Below are 21208 nucleotides of genomic sequence, written 5' to 3'. Positions count from 1 at the left end.
ACACATTTCCAGATTTTACCCTTCCTTTCATTCATGTATCATAACACCTCTCCATGATGGCATAATCTGTGGGGAAATGGCTCTCCAGACCATACCACACACTGACATGACTGGACCAGACAGGATTTGTTCAGATTCTACTCAGATTTTCTTCCAAACTCTACAGATCATAACTTCAAAATGCATCATGAAGAAGGATTGCGTATAAAAGATTTATGCCAATATGAAATTATCAGAACTTACTTCTGAATAGTTTCATAATAAAATAAAAATGTTCTGGATTTTTCTAATTTATTTAAGGGAAAACTGTGAATTAAAACCATGAATTTTAATTGCTTTTGAGAAAGTGAGATGCATGTAAAATGAAGATGAAAAGAACCTTACCAACTCTATTACAGTTTGGATGAGGACATCAGGACTAGGAAGCGTGTTACTTTTCTGAAAAGTCTTTTTACTTCTCTAATGGGGTATATACAACTTTCTATTTATATTAGTACTACATCGTAATGGGCAAATGTAGGAGACAGTAGAACAAAAGTCAGTCTTTTCATGCTGCCAGGGTGATTACAGGGACTAATAATATATGCCCACTTCTCAGATGGTTCACAGCAGAGGGGAAATGGAAACATGACATTGCTGTATTGTCCCGGGGTTATCAGGGAGGCACCCTAACAGAAGGTCCATGAGGTCCCAACAGTGCAGAAGGGTTGCAAACCCAACAGCCCATGCCTGGGTCCATGAAAGGATCTCTGTGCTTTTACTGCTTCCCTGACATGAGTCCTGCTACAGGCCTGCCAAGAGGACAGGATGCTCTCAAACATCAAGGAAACAGCAAAGCAGTCGACAGATAGTAGAGCTTTATAGGAAATTTGAATGTGCTATCTGATAAAAAACTGTTTGTTATTATGCCTGAGCAACATACTAAGCCCAGAAAAGCTCCCTCCTCTGAATTAAATTGATATAGAGGTGAATGGACAAATGAGACTAAGTAATAAAATGCATCATCCTCTCAGGTTATCAGCTGGGCTTCATAATACTATGGCATCATAGGTCATGATCACCTTTTCTTTTTTTTTTTTTTTTTAATTCCAAGTATATAACTAGTTCTTTCAGCCATATTTTTTCTTGAAAGTTTGTCCATAAAACTAGGTTTAAATATACTTTTTATAGATGAATGGTTACATGAATTTATTAAAGCAGACAGTAATACTTCATATCCTATCTCCTCTGCCATAGATCATGTTATTGTCTATACTGACTAGCTAGATAGGACACTAGGAGGTCTATATTTAGCTTATGACGACTGCAGATTGCTGTAAGTGATTTGTAGAACGGTACATGAATGAAGTATGCAATGTTTCACTAGCAATCAGCTTTGAGTATACAAATGCAATTTCAAGCAAAGTATAAATTTTAGAAATGGTTAGGAAGTACTACCAGGAATTAAAAATCATCACACAACACCTCCTATATCATCCTAAATTAAGTGCTCTATTTAATACATGTGTAAAATCAATTATTTTTTAAGCAGTCATTTTAAAATTAAATAGTTTTTAAACACTTAGTCCAAATCTTACTAAAAGTGATATTCCAACCATTCTCAAAGGCTACTTGATTTGAATTATGTGTTTTCAAACAAAATCCAGGCCATAATATCACTAGCCATTAAAGCGTTTACTGATGTTGTTGGGCTCACATAAGAATAAAAGAGGGTACCCCAGAGAAGCCTACTGGGGAGGAAAAAAAAAAAAAAAGAAAAAAAAAGCTTGGCAATCATTGCCTGAGAATGGTAGATCCCATGAAAGCAGCAGATAAGCAGATAGTGAGACTAATATGATTCCTGCAATCCAGATGTGGCAAGGTATCAGACAATGACTGTACGTATGCATGGAAAACAAACTCCCTACATTCTTTGAGCAGCCCAGCATAACCTGTAGGAAGGTACCTATGCAAATCATCCATTTTAGAAAAACAGCCAGCAAAACTTATCAGCACATATAAATGCTAAAATCACTCTTACTATTTTACAGCTGCATAATACTAGAATTGCTTTCTAAATAAAAAAATGAATAGCAGTTTAATATTTCTCATTAATTACACAGTGGTACCTATTGTATATACAACAAAAAAAAATCCATATACTTTTTCAAAATCTTTATCATACGGCATACAAGGTTTGTATTTAGGAACTCGTGCCTTTGATTATTGCCATTGACACCATCCAGAGAGAGAACCAGAAACTCTTAAAAAAAAAAAAAAAAAAACGGTAACCATGGCCTAGTGCATGGTCCCAAAAACATAGAAAGAAATACTATTTTTAGTTGACAGGTAGAAATTAATTTGGTGAGTTTATCTCATTCTCCATTTTTAAGAAAGACAGTTGAGAAGGAAAGAATGAATGTAGGACACAGTGAAAACGGCCAACAGCCTTGCCAAATTCATACATGCAGTACCAGGTCTCCTTTCCCTACAGATTGTTTAAAAGCATTTCAGTGTTGATTCTCCTCACTGAAACAGGGAGGAGTCTACATTAACACAAAGAAGAATTGTTACACTACAATTCACTGGAAAACAGACTGCCTGGCTTTATGAACCATTAGTGGTAGATTGAACCATGCTGAGAGGGCCTGTGTGATCAAAAAGTTGAATTATACCAGCTACATTCTGAATAGAAACAACACAGATCAATTTGGATTTTCGAGTGAATATTAGTAAGACAGAAGGAAGCAAATCAGCTTAAATTCACTGATTATTCAGAGGACATTGGTAAATTCCAGGGACAAACAATGACCCAATACAGATGAACAGGAATGGTTCAAGAATTTTTGAATGTTGACTAAGTTCCTCCCTTGACATTAACACGAGTATTTAACTCAATGAGACATGTATACGTTTGTATCTAACAAAACAAACTGACCTTGAAGTAGCAAAAGTTTCAAGAGAAGGTGAGCATGTAAAAACCTAATAGCATTCATATGCCAGCTTACATGATCAAGAGAATAACTTACTGCATGGAAAAGCTTTAAACAAATTTTCAAAGGGACGTTTTACCTTGGGCAAACATTACCTGGCAGGGTAGTGATCGTGGTGAGAAAACAGAGAATGGAAGTCAGCTAGAAGCCTTAGAAAAGACCACCAGCCGTCAAAACCTTGTCCCAGTGTGCCTAACACAGAAGCCTACACAGAACTATACCTTTGCCAGATGCCCCCCATGGCAAGAAGTGTGCTGGGACAATTTACTGTCTATCCGAGGAACAGAGGAAATGCCTGGGGATGCTTCAGTTTATCATAATACGTTACCCCCAAATGAGCTTACAAGAGTGTGGGAGAGACCTTCAAAAGACTGGAATAGTTGCAGCAAGCTGAGCTGAAAGCACATTTAGCCACATGCTTTGGCAAGGAGCAGAAAAACAAAGGTAACTGGTGACAAGCTATTATTATAGATTGCATTTGACCAACTGAAAGTATAATGATGATCAAAGATGCCAGTCATATGCAATCCTCTAAAGCACTTCTCCATGCACATCATCTCATAGGCTTCATTGGAAACTCTAGTGGATGTCAGAACATTTTTTTCTTGCTGAACATACAGATTTTGTTATGCCTACTATAGGCCAAATCCCATTTTTCCAGCGACTTTTCTGTTCAGAAATAAATATTTGGGAAAATATTTTGCTGTTGTTTGGTTTTTAAGTGAGAACTTCATGGGATGTATTAATCTTGATTGTTGTGCTGGTGAGTGAAGTGACTTCTGGAATATTTGAAATAATGTAAAATCACGATTATTAAAGCAAGAAGAAAAAGAGAGGAAAATGGCAGAAGGGTGTTACACCAAAACCTGCTACACAGGTAAACGTGCAACATGTTGATAAGCAAGGCTAGCATTTGAAGCTGGCCTCTCAACAAAAGAGCTTATAAAATACGTGCTATGAACTACTTCTTCTCTAGAAGACAAACTGAGTTTTGCTTAAAAGACTTTTTTTTTTTCTATTTCTTGAGCTTTAGTTATATTTCTGCCTGTCAGAAGTTAGAGTTAATTTTTATAGAACAGCTATTTCAAAGTGGTATGGCAGGAACACTTCTGTCCTGCAAGTGCTGTGGTTTAGCTGATCCCACTGGACACGCAGCCTGTGAAGGCACAAGCACAAACTCAGCGACTCATCTCGCCATGACCAGCATGGGAATAAGGCTGATGGGTGCAGGAGCACTGCAGGGCCACCATCCCTAAGCCCAGGGCTCCATGACACAAAACCACCTGGCACAGCAGAGGCAGCAAGCGCATTCATGCTGCTGGTATATCCCATGCCGGCCACCAAGTCCCTTCCATCTCTGGGCACCTGCTCCCAGCTCCTGTGCTTTGGCTGCTGCCAAAGAGATGCTCTAAATTTTCTAAATCACTTCTGATTTTTAGCTATGGCAGATCACCTGTGGAGTTAATACAGCACTTCTAAAAATCTGTCATATTGATTTGATATTATATGCCTCCACGAAGTTTCTCAAACAAAGCAAGCCAGGGAAGCCCTGCTGGAAGACGCGGCGAGGTGTGCACCCTGTGTAGCAGGTTGGCCAGCACTGCCCCTGCTGTGTTGGGGCAGACATTTGCCACTGATGGGGTGCCTGCAGAAACAGCTCTGTGAATTGCAGCTTTTTAAAGCCAGGAATCTCTACTCACCACAAAGCCATTGTAATAGGAGAAAAGCTATTTTCTATTTGCAGTAGCACCTTTTCTATAGCATATGGCTTATGCAGCGCTGAGTACATGCCATTTGCTGTCGATCTGCACCAGTAAAAGCCATTTCAATATTGTAAGGGTTGTTTTAGTATATGTTTGAATTGGTGTAACGTATGGTTTAGAAGGAAATTATTTTAAACTGAGGGCAAAAAGCCAACTGAAGGCATAGCTACATTTAATGCACACATTGCATAGACTAAACATTTTTGTCCTCATAAACATGCAGCAATTTAGTTTAAGACAAACTTCTCAGGTGGGGTGATCTTAATCATGTTTTCCTGCAGCATAAAGATTAGTTTTGTTCTGTAGTCTCTCAGAAGCAGTACGTAAGAACAACCCAGTGTGGATTTAAATTAACTGGAGCTGAATTCCATTGATGATAATCTGTGTTTTTTAATTATTTTTGTCTCCTCTCAAATGAACTCTGTAGGTTTTCCACCCCATTGTAATAATTTTCTTAAAATTATATTTTAATAAGCCTAGTGGCATAGCAGCAGTGCATAAAGCTGCTATGCAAAATGCTCGAGTTCCAAATACACCCTTGGGTTTTTATTAATGGCATTTACAACTTGAGGTTTCACATTTCAATGGAGAGTAAGAAAATACATTCTCTATGCCTTTTTTTTCCTTGCATAATCTGAAGCCTCCAGAACTCTGACCCTGCGACATATGCAGGAGATAACTGCACCTTTAGCAGCTTCAAATCTCAATATTCTGGACTGCTGGCTAGAAAGGAAATTCAGCCACTTCTCAAAACAAAAGTATAGGCAAAAGGCACTCTTGTCAGACACCACAAGAATACATCATTTAAACAAATGCATCTCAGTAGGGCACGCATGTGCCAACCCTGAAAACATGCTTAAGGACTATGTAGGCATATCTCAGCTAAATTTTACCAACCTACAGCTGCTATCAGGAGTTAAAACAGTGAGGTAGGTCATTTTACTATCTAGCAATGTGCCTGCCAGCTGGTTTTCCTGGCCCATCCCAAGCAGGTATTCACAGAGACCTCAGGACAGGAGGTGAGAAGCCAGGAAGGCTGTGCTGGGCCATGCTGCAGCCACAGCTCCAGCACCATGCAAAGACATTTAGTTGTTCGAGAGAAACAGTTTTATAAAGAGACCCTGAAAATCCCAGACATCTAAAGGTATATTAAATCTAAGAAGATGTTAAGCAGTTTGGTTATTCCTGGTTGTGCCTTGTATAGGCTCAGTTGGCTCCTGACTGCAAGAGAGATTCAGTTCACACTGAAACACGGCTGAGAAATGTCAGAGCTGACCCCACACTGAATACCGTGAGCATACAAAAGGGACAATCACATTTTTAATCCTGCCTGGTGCATAAATCCTGTCACTGGAGGGGGAACAACGACAAGGTGATACTGTAACAATGGTGCATCTGTTACACAGGCGATAATTCAGGAATTACTAGTAATAAAAGCCTCTCCTAAAACTCACATACAGCCCATCCCAGAAACAACGTGAGGATTCTCAAAATCTTTAACCAACCAGTCTTCATCCACATTTTTTTCCTCAAGATAAGTATGTTGCTTTTCCTAAGGAAATCGATTACACGTTGTAAATATTATAAAAACCTCAGGGGCAAATTTTGATCTCATTTACCCTAATTTAGATCCAGTGTAACTTCACTGCGGCAATTCAAAAGGACCAAAATTAGTCTGCAAGTTTTTGGAGAAAAATGAATGTAACTAAGTGTGGAAACTATCCCATAAACCAAATTTTCTTTGGAAATAAAAATGGTACTATTGCCTGCCTATTTTGCAGGCAATAATAATAAAAAATTCATAATCTATAGAACATGATTTTTTTGTAATGAATTATAGCATTTTTACATATATTGCACATTTATATATATGCGTATTATCTTTAAATTTTAAACCTAATTTGCATTTAAAAATATGACACTGCAATTTGATTTTCCCAGATGTAACACTCTTATTAATCCTAACAACTACCCAGCTTTTTTACATTTCTATTATCACTGTTTAAAGTTGAGAAGAGCCTTCTAATTGATCTAAATTACATATTCAAATTAGCCATTTATGAGCTCACATTAACATACCATACACTCATTTTACTTAATTCGGTCCCCAAAATGTCACCAAAGTAATTTTTTTAATGTATTAATTAGTACAAATTCACAACTCCTGAAACCATAATAAATTCCTCTGTCTGAAATTTCCCCCCTAATACAACTTCTATGGTTTTCAAGGTTTAAAATGTGCAAAATATTCCTCCCCCACGCCTTCCCAAAGTAATCTGTAGCCAATACAGCATTCTGCAGCCACAAGTCTTGCTTCCCCAGGTTCTTTAACATTTATTTACACAAAAGCACTTTTGTTTTCTATCTAACAAGAAGGAAGAAATTAGAAAAACCCTCTGGCATTCTCTGTATAGGGGAGATAATGCCTCAATACATGTTGGTTTTTTGTTTGTTTGTGTGCGTGTTTGAATGTTTTCTTCACGTTCAGAATGTTGCAAACCTTAAAAAGAAAGCTACATTAAAAAAAAAAGGTCTTATTTCTAGTTCAAATATTTATTTGGGGGACTTTGTTTTCTCATTTTCTAGTTTACCTACAATAGGAGGGGTCACTCACAACTCCCTGCCTTTTCAGAGCGCCTCTTTTCCCCTAACTGAACAAACACGTGGGAGATTTCCTTTGCCGGAGGAGAACGCAGGTGGCTCTCCCTTACCCCAGCCACTTCACACCTAACTTGGCAGCATACAAAGTAAAAATAGTTTCATGCAAGACTAGATATCCATGTCCATGTACTTTTAAAAGTTTTAAACTTAAAAGTTTTAAAAGGTCCCTTGCAACCCAAACCATTCTATGATTCTATTTCAATTTCAAGATTTGAGACTGAGTTTTCACACAATATCTCAAGTCCATTATTATTTTATCCTGAAAATTGTCAGTTTCCCCAGACTTGAATGATATACTTTGTTCAGCAGTTGGCTTAGATGAGTGATGGCCTCATCTGTAGGAGTTCTCTACTTCCAGGGATGAATCAGCTGTGTTTTCCTCATTAGTTGTTCATCTGCAGAACTTCAGTACACTTCTCTTCACTAAAAAGTTCAACTGTTTGTAAAATAAAACCTATCATTTTCCCCATTGCTTACTACCACTTGCAGAGCACACAGTACAGATGAACTTTTTTCTACTGACTGTAATCCCCTGTACTTCCAAAATTAGAAAGCTTAGGCTTTTTATTCTTTAGCTCAAACATCTATAAATGTTAATCACTCCAGCTGGTAATGTAGACATGGCAGAGGTGTGCAGGTGTGCAATCTCAGTTGTGGATGAATTTGCCTAGAGATGGAACTGGTCAGAATTTTTGGTTTATAGCAAATATCAACACTGAACTGAATTGAACTCAACACTGAACTCAAAAATTTGGTCATAGCCCAATTTAGATTTTTTTTTTTTTTTAAGCTTAATTCATACAAGCAAATACTGTATGTTTCGTGCTTTAGGGAGGCCAAAAGTTGAGAGTTTTCAAACCATAATGTTTCTTAGATTCATCAGCTGCTGAAAATGTTGATACAGCCCACATCGCTAATCCTTAACCAAGGAGCTTGTTCAATTCAGATGTTCTCAGTAACAAATCCTGTGGCCCCAGTTACCCTCTTTCTTGTTAGATAAGTGTCTGGGAAAAACGTGAAGGTTTTCTACATTTATCTGGTACTTCTGGAACTTCTGCTCCTCATGTCCTCGGGGCATGGCCTTATCTGAAGTTCACTATGAGGCAGTGTCTAGTTTATGAAGAGAGGTTACTGAAGTAACAGCTGTTGTTTCCAAACATGGCAGAACACTGTCCAGGTGCAGACTGCTTGCCATAGTGAATTTACTACCACAGGGTGTTGTGCATTCACAGCTACTTGCCTGGGAAATGCTGGACAAGTACCTGGAAGACTGTCCTGCTGCATCACACTTTGTACTATGTAGGCTGGACCTGCGCTTGCAGTTTCTGATGCATTTGTTTCTTAAAACAGAGATTATTACACAGATGTAACTGCAGACAACAAAAGAAGCAAACAAGTATCTTCCCTTCAGTATTTCCTGTGCTACAGCTCTTCTCCTGACAATATTTAGAGTCCACTAAATGAGTAAATATGCTCTTAAAGAACATAATCATGGAGAAAAAACTGTTTTCCCTCAATGTAAGAAAAAAGTATTAATTAACCCAGAAGGGGGCTTTCAGTAGCAAAAATCTTCTGTTAATGATGTGTTACCACCAATTCAATAATCCTTTAACAGCCTTCTTCAGAGCTTCTGCTTTTAACATGAAATTCTTCCAACAGATACACATACAAATAGTACAATGACTCCTAAATTTCCCATTTACTGTATCAAAGAAAGTACAAACAACTTTGGTAAACTTGTATACCTTGAAAATACATTTTAGTTCAAGGAAAGCTTTTCAAGCTCTCATCAAATATCTTGAGTTTTACAGCAGAATAAGAAATATAAGCAAACCATAACAAATTTCCAGGTTTCTGCTACCACTGGATTATAACAAAGAAAATCACAGTTCTGCTGAAGCAAAGTATATATGCTCTGTAACAGAGCTGAGGGAAAATGTGGAATATAAAGCCTACAATGCCACAAGTCCAGAAAAAAATCAATGAAGAAACTGCAATACAGAGTGATATAAATGCCAGCGGATGTTTTTGAAGTAGAAAGGTAGAAAGTTATTGTTTATAAAAACATCTCGGGTGGAAGAATATATTTCTGTCCCCACTTCAGGATTATATTCAAGCTCTAATTTTATTTTACTTTACGGGGGGGGGGGGGGGGGGGGGGGGGGGGAGGGAAAGTTGCTTTCTTTCTGAAGAATCTTACTCTAGGGACCAACTCTCAGTCCCAAGATTAGCCATCTTGATTTCAGAAAAACTTCTTTGAGACAGCATTGGTCATGACTTTTACAAGAAACTTTCGAGGAAAAAAAAAGGAAAAAAAGAAAAACTTGCTGAAGTGCAGATACTACCACAGTGGAGACTGCCTGCATACAATGTTTGATTTTACATTGTTCATGGCTTAAAAACTGTGGGTTTTTTTTTTGTGTCTTTCATTACCTACACAGCGTATACTACAAAGCAGATAGAATCACAGAATCATTAAGGTTGGAGAAGACCTCTGAGATCATCTGGTCCAACCATCAAATGAAACATTAGGTAAAAATAAATCCATCAGAAAACTGTTCATAAGAAATACTATCAAATATAAAGCCATTGGGTTGAAATCCATCTTTGGTGAGCGCTTGGTTACCACTGTTTGATAGTTTCATGCCGGAATGCTTTAACTGCATTTAAAGCCCCTTTGTAGGCTCCTACTCTTCTCACTGGTGAGGGCCGTCCCCAAAGCAGTTTGGAAAGACTGAAAATGCATGATCCCAATGAATAAACCATTTTCTCACCATTGAAGAGCAGTAATCCTTTTTCAGAACATTAACTGAGTATGCTGAGAAGATGAATTTCTGTGGCATTACAACACACGCTGTACCATTTTCACCATAAACACAGATCTTCATTCACCACTGTTAACAACTTCAATAAAATTGAAAATGACTTAAAAAGGAAAACCTAGCTCAAAACAAAGCTACCCAGAAAAGTCTACCTTCAAATTTCATTAGCAAGTTTACATTAAGCTATTTATAAACTCATTATTCCCAACCTAAAGAGCAATTAAGAGATTGCACTACTGTGGCACTACTATGAGCCTCCAGGCACTTATGTACACATGGATATACAGCAGCAGTGCAAATATACCAGTGCAGTACAAATGCACTATATATTCGAAGTAGAACAATACATTTTGGAATTTAGCTGGGCAACAAAAGCCTTTTCAACCTTGAACCTAAGCAGGTAGGTAACAGGCATTAATCTGCAGTAGCAAAGCTAACACTGATTATAAAATGATACGCATCTGACTGTCATTTTATTTCTTATTACAGTCCCTGTTTAAAATTAACACCACCATACACCCCCAAAGCTAAATTACTTGAAGATCTTTCTCCTTGGCCTACTGTTGGATCTGATATTGCTATGCAGCATTATGTGATTCACCTGCTGCTTGGGACTGGCAGACATGGGGGCCAAGAGCCCATTTGCTCCTTATTCCCGCACCGAGCCCACAGCCTGCTCGCTTTGTGTTTCCTGACAGTCTCGGCTTTATTCAACAAGAACTCCACATGCTTCTGAGCAAGAAGCTGACTTTGAATCTGGATATACAAAAGTTCAGAGAGATGTTACATGGCACTACAGAGGGGATGTGCAAGGACAGAAAGAGCACAGCTCTGGTATTTCAAAATCCAAAAGAATTAGTTTTCCCCTACATGCATAAAGGCTGCACCTGACTCCAAACATTTGCCAGGTACCACACAGCCAATCTGAGGTTCTTTAAGGGAAAATTTACTTTCAGTCAGACACCTAAGAAGAAAAGTATTTTCACCGTATCGGATGTTACTGGAAGGTGTATTTTGTTTTTCTCATTTCACAAAGCAATCCAGTATGTGTTGTTTATCAATCCAATTATGCCAAAAGCACCCTACAGTAAATCTGCAAAACAAGCTTTGAATACTGAATAAGCTAAAAATCAGCAGATCTGAACTTTTTTTTTTTAAGCCAAAACCTCAAAAACTGAAATTAAATCATCTTCTTATTACACAAATTGCCACAAGGTCTACATCTCCTTCTATTTTAAAGGGCCTGGGCAAGAAACTAGGTTGTTTAATTTGGTATTTTGTCTGAATATGATTTTTTTAAAAAAATATATACCTATAAAAAATTCTAAAACCTCCCATCTCATTTTATTAGTTTGCTGTTCCAATACTTAAATATGTATTAAGCATACTTTGCTTGTTATTTACTACAACAACATATAGCCAAATTGATTTACAATAAACCACTTCCTATCCTAATCCCCCAAACTTGGCAAAAACCCAGAACCAAGTCCAACTCTCCTCCTTCATGGATCGGTTTCAAGCTCGAGTAATGAAGTCATGCCTGATTTATACCAACAGACAGCTCTGAGCATGCAGAACAGTTGCATCAGTTTATCTAAAGACATTGTCAAATTAAGAAAAGCAGCTTCTGCAAACTCTCACGTTCTCTTATTCTTGCTCTGGTTCACACGAGCCTAATCCATTGGAATTAGTAATTTGTGTGTGATTTGTCCTATAAACAACAGAGAGCCATATAAAAAATCCATAGCTACTGCCATAAATAAACACAACTTTGTCAATTAGATGCTGCACTTGATCTAATTAAGAGAGCTTTATTTAATCGGGTGAAGTGCTGCAGTACTTCCAGGACTTGAGCTGGCATCATCCTGCACCAGTTTTTCAGGGTTACTGTGCATGGCACAAAGGGGTGACAGCAGGATGGATTTGGGGGGCTGTGTGCTTCCCTCCCATCTGATTATTTCCCCCCCCAGCCTCTGCATCCACTCTTCACTTCTTCTGACAGTCACCTGGGGGGTTGCGAGCTGGTTCAGGTAACAAATTATGGCTGAAAATAACCTTCTCAAAAAAGAAGTTCTTTTGAGTTGTGCAGTTGCTGAAGGAGGCAGAGTGCATTAGCTGGGCTGGATGGAAAGAAAAATGACTCTAAGCTTTTTGGAAGCACAGTGCACTTCTCAGAAAACCAGATGCAGCGCAGCTCTCACTGCACAAGAAGCCTCTGTACGAGCTGTAGAATCTAGCCCTCTGTTTGCCTCGGGAGCTGAACAGCGATTCTGTCCTTTGGATGTATTAAACAAAAAATGGGGGGAGGAGAATAACAAAAAGGGCCTTAATGGCTTATATACAAAACACACTTTTATCCTGATCGGTTTGATTTCATATCACTGCATTTGATTTAAACAAGGTGATTTTTTCCATTCTCATCATGTGTCCTCTTCAGTCACAGATTTAATTAAGATTAGGAAAATGAAAAGGTACTGAGAATTAGTCAGATTTTTGAGACAACATCTGTAACAATTATTCATTCAGGACTAGCCGGAAAAGATTATACATATAATACATTTTGAGGAGACTAAATACATACCCTACAGTAATTTCTAATTTATGGAGTACAGTGTAATTTTGTGCTAGACAAGTGTCCAATGTGATTAATAATTCATTTTTGTAGAATCTTATAGGTCCCTCTTCTGGGCTTAGTTTATGGAAGATGTAGGTCTGCAGAAGTCCTTGGATCAGCTGGCTAAGGCATCCTAAGACATAAACATAAAATACCTTTCACCTTTTTTCCTAATGGAAACTCTTAACCCCAGTTTAAGATTACCATTTACTCCTCATTAGATAAATTAATTAGAAAGAACAAAAAATGGCAAATGTTTGCAACAGTGCTCAATTAGGGCTGCAATAATTCCACATTATAATTCACTTTGATGTGGTTTTAAGTAAAGGGGGGGAAGACTCTGAACTGGTGATCATTCAGTAAAGTTGTCCTCGTTGATTTTTTCTTTCAGAGACAGGTTTGTGGCACAGCCTTTCCCTCCCCTGCAGGGAACCAGCATGCCAGTGCTGCCAGAATTGGTGCTCAGTTTGGGGGAGCTCAGGCAGGGAGAGGAATGGGCAGCAATGGGAAGTGGGAGCGAGGATCAAGGCAGATGCTGACTCTCACAGCGACATATCCACAACACGGAGCAGAACATATGTTCTAACTCAGTGGAGGAGCACACCAATAAACTTGGTAATAGCTTTGTTTCCTGTCTTGCAGCCCATAAGAAACAGCTCCTCTCCGCTTTCTCCCCCACAGGGAAGGATATGGCTTTTCCTGCAAAGTGCTAAACACACTGAGGCCATTCCCACAAAGCCTCCAAAGCATGGAAGCAGCCTGTTCTATCTAGGCAGTCTCTAACCTAGTAGAAAGAAACTCACTTATATTCTCCCCATTTCCTATCACCTTTTCCAAGGCAATCACAACAGTGTCAGAGACCAGCTGCTGAGACAGATCCTTTAACCCCTGGCATTTCATATATTCTCCTGTGCTGCAAAGGAGTGTTGTGTCTAGCACATGGAAGTGAAAGCTACTTAACATAAGATCAAGCACAGCCATGAAAGAGGAACAGGAAAGCCACCACAAATTCATATTGAAAGGAGAAACTGAAGAAAAATGCACGGAAGACAAACCTAGGGCAGTGAAGAAGCCACAAGGCGTAGTGTTCTTGTGCAAACAGAGCCCCTTCTGCCACTGCCACAGGCCTTTCCTCTGATTTCAGCAGCACGTTCCAGGCTCCCACCAAGTTTTGCATGTGGCCGCGTGTGTTTGCTTGCCAGCAAGAGAGATTCTTAGTCATCCCGACGTCACTTGTACTGGAATAACATCACAGCATATCCCCTGGAGTATCGTGCTCCCACAGAGACTTCCATCTCTGTCTACAAGGAACTGTACCACTCGAAAGCAGCAGTCCTCTACTGCTTGGGTGAACGTGGCTACAAACAGACCAGCTGAAAAGGTCACTTAACTTGTTAAAATCCAACAAGGACAACTTTGGGGGTAAACTAACTGAAAGACTGAAGATTGAAAATTAAAATTCAACAGTCTATGAAGTTTAACGAGAATATAGTAATTAATTGTACTATCATCCTGTTGAAGGCCTAAGATAATGACAACTTATAAATAAGATTGAGTGGGTACACACATACATATAAAAACATGACAGAGAAGTGAAACACAAAGGTGAAAATAAAAATATAAATCTCCACAGCTTTTAAAAACACTTTCACAAAGATTTATTGCAAAATCTGTATCAATTATGCATCCAAATTACTCAGAAGCATGTTATTGTACAATGGTGCATCTTACTGCTATTTCCCTGCTCTGCTCTTCCTTCCATGCTCATAACTGAAGAGAACATAAAATGAATTAAAATTCACAGCACACGTTTGAGATACTGAGTAATCTGGGTTGCAAACCCACAAGTGAGTCATGAAAGATATCCCAAAACACTTGACAGCTGACTAAAAAAACCCTAACCTTCAGCCAACACAGATTTGTTAACATGGGTTTTTAAGCACAATGATACCACATGTGCATTACTAGCAGGTTAGAGACATTTAAATCCTTCTTAAAGTACCAAACTGAAATACCCGCAGGAAAAATTATTATTTAATCAGAGCAGGATGCTTAGCCATACATTTAAATCACAAAAATCAAGGTCTCGCAGTAACATTTCATAAACAAATGGGAACTGCATTCAGCAAACTGCCATGTGGAGGAATGCTCGTGCACACTGTGAGCCAAACAGAGCAGGCCCCCTGCTCAGGTCAGCACCATGGTGTTCTCCTAGGAAAGAGCTGTTCGCACGAGTAATTTAAGCCTTCATACTCTCAACCTAGAATGCCCTGGAAGAATTTTCAAGACTTGAACTACAAGGCTTTGCAATCTTCATAGAGTAGGATAGAACAGTTCAGTTGGAAGGGACCTTCCTGTCCGACTTGAGGTCTAATCAAAAGTTAAAGCGTCTTATTGAGGGCATTGTGTAAATGCCTCTTGAGCAGTGACAGGCATGGGACATCAACCACCTCGCTAGGAAGCCTGTTCCCCTTTTTGACCACTCTCATGGTACAGACATTTTCCTGAACGTCCAGTCTGAGCCCCCCCGGCGCAGCTCAGTGCCGTTCCCGCATGCCCTGCCATCAGCATCTGGGTTTAATGCACCCCAAAATGCTATTTACCCTCCTGTCTGCCAGGGCACACTGCTGGCTCCTGCTGAGCTGCTGTCACCAGCACCTCCGGAGCCCTCCCTGCTCAGTGCTCCCCAGCCACTCACCTCGGAGGCTGGGCCTGTGTCCGGCTTTGCTCTGTCCCACGTGCAGAACCCGGCCCCTTCATGCCATTGCTCACTGCCCAATGCCCCAATGTACCCAGACCCCTCCGCAAGGCCTCTCGATCTCCCCAGGGTCACCAGCACCTCCCAGTTTAGTGTCACCAGCAAACCTGCTGGGGATGAACTCCGCTCCTGCATCCAGATCATTGCTAAAAATGATTACTCAAAGAGAAATTTTCTCCTAACCTTGTATACAAGAATATTCCTTACTGTGAGTAAGGTCAGTAACATTTTCACAATGAGAAATTTCAAACTGAAAAATTACAAATCTTGTGTGGAGGAAATTATTTGGTATATTTTTCTCTGCAACATTCCTGTGAGGCACGACAGGGTCACCCACCCTGTTTACAGATGGGAATGCAGGTCCAACACCAAATAAATAAATAAATAAATAAAAATCAGACAGTCCTTTAAATTAGAGGGAAAAACTTGGATACTTTTGAGAACTGCATCAGTGTCCGTCCATACCGTAATATCCCTAAATATCTTCTCTATTTGGAACATAAGTAATAGCTCCCTTGTCTCCCAGGAAGCCAGCAGCTGAGCAAGGAGCCTGGGTCATTTCTCCAAACGAAGACGCTGCTCCAAGGCAATAGCCTCCATCTTGACAAACAGCAAAAAGCAGGTCCATCAAGTAGCAAATCAAATCTGGAGCCTTAAGGATTGTAACAAAACTACGTGCCCTGTGGCTGCAGGGCAGAATTGAATTCATAACACGTGTTGAATAGTAAATTAACAGAAAAAATATTTTGGATTATCTTTTTTTTAAAAAACTGTTCCATCCTTCCCCCCCCAAGAATATTACAAATACAAATTGTAAATATTAAGTATATTTTCACTTCAACTTAATCTACTAACTAAACAGTCTGAAGACATGTTAATGGGTAAGAAATGTTTATTCTAGGGTTCACAAGTAACAGCTCTATAAGACTGCATCCTACACAAAAACAAGCCTCTGTATCCTTGGGAAGATTATTTCTCTGTACTGTAGTGCTATGTAGTGCTAAATCCCCCACAGCTATGTTAATAAATACACTGCTGTTAATACTGCAGAAAAGTGTTACACCTTCAGATATTAAAATGTGCCAGTTTGGTAAGATAACAGGGGTTCTGCACTCTCCAGAGGGGAGAGAAAAGTAAACATTAAATTTAGACAAGAAATGGAAACATCCAAAAAAATCTGAACAGAAGAGCAATTTTTATGAGCAGATGGATGAACAAAAGTAAAGGAACAAGCAGGGACTGCAGATACCTGAGGCTGTCTTCTGAGTAACCTTAGGAGCCTTTCAGATTTCTACTGCAACTGGAAATATAATTAGAGAAAGTGATTCACAAACATTTAGGTGAGTTAAGAGCCAAGACTGATGTTCACAGACTTCTCTGTTTGCTTCTCATGCACATTTGCCTGACAATTTGTTTGCAGTGAACAGTTCGATCTGGTGTAGTATTTTGTACACAGAAGGAAACAGATTACGAGAGTAAAGTGACAGGCAGTTCAATAAAGACACTAATCAAGAGGAGACAAGTTCATCAGTGGGCATATTTATTATTTATTTATTTTTTAAAACATTTTCGCGATGTAATTCATACCTCCTCTTGAGGGGACAGATCCTGAGCTTGCTGAAAACTCCAATTAAGTAAGCAGAGATGCATCTGTGAGATTCGTCTCTTGTTCAGCATTTTGACCCACAATTTTTTCCAAGCTCCCATGTTGCTCAGTAATCTCACAGAGCTAAGGAGGCTGACAGATCCCAATTTGCCACCTGACACCAACTTATCAGCACTGAACAAAACAGGCCAAACAAGTAGCTGTACACTGCTTAGCTTATACCAGCACCTCTGAAACTTATCTCCTACATCTATCCTGAATAATATTGCCTTATAACCAGACAGACCTCTTAGGCAGGGTACTGGAAATTTATTTTTGTAATGATGGAGCCAGAGACTACAGATACATTACTCCCTCCCCCCCAAAAGGACTCTTCGATATTTGGAGAATTAATACGATGTTGAGCATCAGAGTCAATGAGAAAGTCACACAACAGCAAATTCCTCAACAGGTCTGTATTTCTATTTCTGTTTCAGCTTTTAATCTCTTAGGAATCCCCTCCTCAATTCTCCTGGACAGGTCACGTCCACTTTGCTTCCAGATGAAATTGCTGTGATTATTTCTGGGCAGCACACACCACCAAGCTCCTGTTCTTCACTGCGCCTTCCTCTATGCAGCCACGTTCTCAGCTGGCTGCAAGCAGCTCTCCAAAGCCTTTCCCAGGCTGGAGCATGTACACTGTGCCCTGCCAGCTCCCAGCAGTCCCCAGGTACAACAGCAGAGAACTCACGGGAGCGAATGAAGCACCAAGTGAAGCTTAACAGCCAACAGATTATTTGCCCATTTCATTTTCCTTTTAGTCATTGTCACAAACTCATATGGGACTTACTCACTGCTCTGAGTTCAAATTGGTTCTTGGTCAAGTTCTATGAAATCATCTCTTGCTTGCAAACTTTATATGCCAACACCATGTTTTTTGAATTAGTAACAAAATAAATGCCACTTCATTTTGCAGTGATCATCTTTACTATTCATCTGCTTTCATTGCAGAAGTTCTTTCTGCAGCATACTGCTGCGAAGATGCCCTTTTTTAAGGCTTTGTGACCACACGTTCTTGTCCAGTAGAAACAACTTTTCTCAGGTTTTCCACACCTCTCCTTCTGTACACAATATTTTACACACCCAGCCTACAGTTTCAGAGGAAATACTTCTCTGTATTCCACTTAAATGGAATATTTGGTCATCCTCTGAGCAAGTCCTTTGATGCATCTTTAGCTTATATTTTGGCTAAAGGCCCAGATTCAGAGCAAAGCCTTACAGGCTTATCGTAGCAAAAGCAACAGGAAAATAGAAAGTGTTCAGTGCAAGTAACAGCCCACGCAGCTGGGTATGGGTACCATGGTCTATTTACTACTTCCATGGAAGTTTCAGAAACAGCTCTCCCAGGGCAGACCAGAAACAGGCGGCTGTTACCACGCCTCCATGATGGAGGCAGCCAAGGTTACGGACTGAAGCAAGTAAGTTTTTACTAGCCTCCATTAACAAATGTTGTGTTCTAGCTCAACGTTTATTGTAATATTTAATACTTTAAAAGACGCTTAATATCATATTTGTAACATATTTACTAAACCTATAAAGGAGAGGCCAACAGAATATTAATAAGAAAAAGGTGTATCACTAATAGGTACAGGAGATGGGGGACACGGCACGTGAAACAATGAGGCACGTCACACAAAGGGCGACAGCATTAGGGAATAAAGGCTTCGGTCCCTGGCCAGCTGTATAGCCATGCACACGATTTTGCTAAAAAAGCAGGACTCTCCAAATTCTGAACAACATGTCTATCCAAAAAGAAAACAAATAAATAAATAAATAAAGGCATGTTTTTACAGCATTGTGTATACTAGATAGAGAGGAAAAATGGGACAGAGCTATTAAAAGCTTCCTTGGAACCACTGTAAATAACCACTTTCACTTCTGGCTTCAAGTTTCTCTAGCTCTGCTATCAAAAAGTGATATATCTTGTTTCATTTTTCACATTATCTGAAAATAGGTTATTCCCACTAGCATTGCTCTAAGAAACATTTGTCACAGTTGTAAGAGGACGTAGCCTGGCTAATTTCTGGATTCAGAAACCAAGATGAATAGCCTCTCTCACCCTGCAAACACCCCTCAACATCAGTCAAGCCCTTTCTTTCAAATTGAAACAGTATTTTGAAATATGACAGGTACCTCCTCCCTGTTTTTCTATTCATAGTCTGATGTTACATGTTTAGGATGAAATGTGCCACTGAATTTTCTACTACTGATGATGTAAATATGTAGAAAAGTAACTAAAGTAACTAGTATTGTAAAGCATTGAAGCAAGGAGATGGGGGAAATACTAAAACACAGCAGCACCTGGTCAGAATATTCAACTTATAAATTTATCCAAATAATAAATGCTTAGAAATGGTTGTTGACTACAAATGCTACTTGATTAAATCCCCTTCTCCTTTTTAGTTGATTCACTTCCCAATGCACAGAGACATATTCTTAGGCCTGTCTTGTGTTCTTAGACTGCCAACTTGTTTTAAGAACAGTGCCTTTCCCAAATGTTACTGGGTCTCCTTTCAGCTGGAGTCCCCTACGTATATCACACACTGGTGAAAAAAAGACATTATATGTAAGATACAAATAAATTAAGGCGAGAAGGACAGACGGGCTTGGAGACCTTACAGCTAACAAAAAATCCTGCTAAGCAGTGTTTTTAAAAAGCTGAAAAATGCTTAGTAATTCGCTAATCTGCTGAGTGCCAAGCCTTCCTTCAGCACTGAGAAACTGAAAACTGGATAGTAAGAAGTGATTAAAATAAGCCTTTCTAAGGCTCAACCTACTACTAATTGGTCACGACCATCCTGCAGAACTTCATTTGTGACACCACTAGAACAGAAATTATAATGCTAGTTTAATAACCTGAAAGAACTTTGCTACTAAAAGAGTGAATCATTTCTTTAATATTAAACAGTACATTTACTCTGTAAATGATGAACCAGTATTTCAGCAGAATGCACAGTGTTAGCCAGCCAAGACTTTTCCTTATTAAAAAAGAACAGAAATCAGTGTGAGCTGAATTCCAGTCCTTTCTCCTACAAAGCTCTCTTTGAGGTCAATGGAAAATTTGGCTATTAAAGGATGCTGAACTCTGATCTCTGGAATCACATAGCACAAATCATATTTGGTTTTGAAAATAACCTCCCCTCCTAGGTCTGGGAAGATTTCAAAACTGGAGAAACAGGAAATCCTTTTTTCTCTTATTCTCTCCTTAAGTTCACAACATCTGAAAGGTTACAACTTAGAATAGGGTGGCAGGTCAGCTCAGCTTCCTCATTTGCTAGCCTTTATTGTTTATCACCTACTCATTTCTTTTAGTATGTATGAGAAGTAACAAAGACCATGAATCTATTTAATCTAGAGAGAACGAAGCAGCATTTATCATTAGGCACATCAAGCACAGTAAAAAGGAATACTGTCAATATGTTTAATGTGCTTTTCCAAACTAGAGTGGCTGTTGGTAATGATGAACAAGGAGAGAATGCAAACTGAACACCTTGCTTTTATCATTCAGGCAATGTCTAAAACTAAAGGGAGCAAAGCTCAAAGGAAGCAACCAAATAAACAAAAAACAAAACCAACACACACACTGCTATGGTGGTGGTATTGACAGAGATCTAGTGGTCGGTATTCACACAAAATTATATTTTTTCTGCTATGTTTCAGTACAGGGTGAACCCAATATCACAGATTGTCACCTGTATGTTGGAAGGCAGAACCTGGCTGACAAACTTTCAAACATTCCAGACAACTGTATCTCACTATATCTGCAGTGCCCAGTACAATAATAAATCTAGGAATGATGCCATTGAGACAGGCTGTCCACAGCTCCTGTAGCTGACAGCAAGACCAGTTCGCTTCTGCAGCAACCTCAGCCACATCTTCCCATTACTTCTTCATCAGTTTTTCCACTGTCAGCACCCTCACGGATAGCCTCAAGGACACAATTACATACTGCTCAATACACCGAGAGCAAGAG

At 39.3% G+C, this 21208-nt stretch overlaps 1 protein-coding gene across 7 annotated transcripts in view; it reads right to left on the bottom strand.

The window, feature by feature from the left end:
• Nucleotides 1–21208, bottom strand: part of LOC308176799 (uncharacterized protein) — a 521877-nt gene that overhangs the window by 288171 nt on the left and 212498 nt on the right. Inside the window, exon 7 of one of the 7 annotated variants that reach the window (XR_013938637.1) lies at nucleotides 9572–12965. The exons of the other annotated variants lie outside the window; for them this stretch is intronic. The gene's annotated coding sequence lies outside the window, so the exon portion shown is untranslated. Of the gene's footprint in view, nucleotides 1–9571; nucleotides 12966–21208 lie in introns of those variants that run through there. 7 annotated transcript variants of the gene reach the window in all.

This window comes from Anser brachyrhynchus (genome assembly GCF_964034855.1).
Source record: "Anser brachyrhynchus genome assembly, chromosome: 12".
In the NCBI taxonomy this organism is placed as follows: Eukaryota; Metazoa; Chordata; class Aves; order Anseriformes; family Anatidae; genus Anser; species Anser brachyrhynchus.
Note: the sequence above shows the minus strand (reverse complement) of the source record. Positions and strands in the feature narration are given on the sequence as shown.